The 1,778-nt window shown below is 46.9% G+C and overlaps 1 non-coding gene across 1 annotated transcript; it reads left to right on the top strand.

Annotated features, from left to right (window-relative positions):
- The first annotated feature begins 529 nt into the window (after nt 1-529).
- On the top strand, nt 530-633 carry LOC112932936 (U6 spliceosomal RNA). Its single transcript, XR_003237582.2, has one exon. It is a non-coding gene; the product is annotated as a U6 spliceosomal RNA (small nuclear RNA).
- Nucleotides 634-1,778: the final 1,145 nt, after the last annotated feature.

Raw genomic sequence — 1,778 nt, 5'->3', positions numbered from 1 at the left:
GAGAGGTGGGCTGCAAATCATATTTATCTCATAGAACATCGTAGGCACTATGTGTGGTAACGCAGGCCCGGCTCCTGGCTCGGAGCAAACACTTGCTTTGTTAGCTACCGGTACTGTTACTGCCACGGTGTTTAGAACCGTGTTCCTACCTACCAGCTTTCACGTATTGAGCACCTCCTGTGTACCTGGGGGTGCTGAGCAATGTAGCCATGATTTTAATTCTCCTGGCAACTGCAGGAGGAAGCACTTGTGAGTGTCACCTTTGTACCAAAGAAGAAACTAAGGCTGGGAGAGGACAGGAACATTGACCCGGAATCACACAGATGGCAAAGCCAGATGTCAAGCTCATGGCCCCGACCACATGCAGTATCCAGTCACACTTATTATGGCTCTATCTGGAAGTGTGCGGGATGATCATCTGTGCTATGCAGGTGTAATTTGTACGCCTAATACTTACGTATCTATTTGGCTGGTCTATTAGAGAAATAGAGATGTCCCTTTTACAGTAATTTCCTTTTAAGCTCAGTGAGTCCTCACTTTGGCAGGACACAGATGAAAATCGGAAGGCTACAAAGATTAGCATGGCCCCTGCCCAAGGAGAACACCCAAATTTGTGAAGCCTTCCAGATTTTCATATCTTATGTCACTTATATCTCAATAAAATAAATAAACAATCTATATTTATTTATCAGCACCATTCACAACAGCCAAAAAGGAGAAACAGCTCAAATGCCCATCAATAGATGAATTGATAAACGAAATGTGGTCTATCCATAGAAGAGACTGTTATCCATCTATAAATAGCAACAAAGTACTGATGTGCAGGGAAAATATGATGCTGAGTGAAGGAAGCCAGTCACAAAAGGCCACACGCTGTATGATTCCGTTTACGTGAAATGCCCAGAATGGGCAGACCCATAGAGATAGAAAGCAGATTAGTGGTTGTCAGGGCCTGCAGTGGTGAGAATGGACACCAACCTCTTCACGGGCATGGGGTTTTATTTTGGGGGGACGGAAGTGTTCAGACTAGCCAGGGGTGGTGGTCTTACAACACTGCAAAGTACTAGACGCCACCGGATTGTTCTCTGCAAAATGGTTACTTTTATATTGTGTCATTTTCACTTTATTTTTTTAAAATATTTTATTTATTCATTTATGAGAGACCCAGAGAGGGAGAGACACAGGCAGAGGGAGAAGCAGGCTCCATACGGGGAGCCCGACGTGGGACTCAATCCCAGGTCTCCAGGATCACAGCCTGAGCCAAAGGCAGATGCTTAACCATTCAGCCACCCAGGTGTCCCTCATTTTCACTTTAATAATTCAACTTGGGGCCCCTGGGTGGCTCAGTGGTTGAGCGCCTGCCTTTGGCTCAGGGCGTGATCCCAGGGTCTCAGGATCGAGTCCCACATCGGGCTCCTGGCATGGAGCCTGCTTCTCCCTCTGTATGTGTCTCTGCCTCTGTGTCTCTCATGAATAAATAAATAAAATCTTTTACAAAATAATGAAAAAAAATAAGTTTAGAGAAGGAAATTAGCTTACTTAGAGAAGGCTGTGAATCACATCATAGCACAGGGGGCGTGCAGATGCGGGGGAAATGGTGCAGGCGGTACTTAGAAACAGAGGCGCTGCATTATGCCATGAGGAGCGCAAGGCATCTCCTCGAGGGCCGAGTCTGGCAGAGTCTTGCCCTCCTTTTGTCCCCCCCCTCCACCCCCGCAGCCGGCTCAGTGCTTAAGAAATACTTGTTGAGTTCAGCTCAGCCCGGCTCAGCCTGGCTT

The sequence above is a fragment of the Vulpes vulpes genome, chromosome 10 (genome assembly GCF_048418805.1).
Source record: "Vulpes vulpes isolate BD-2025 chromosome 10, VulVul3, whole genome shotgun sequence".
Lineage (NCBI taxonomy): Eukaryota > Metazoa > Chordata > Mammalia > Carnivora > Canidae > Vulpes > Vulpes vulpes.
The sequence above is the reverse complement of the archived record's forward strand: the minus strand, read 5'-3'. Positions and strand labels throughout refer to the sequence as shown.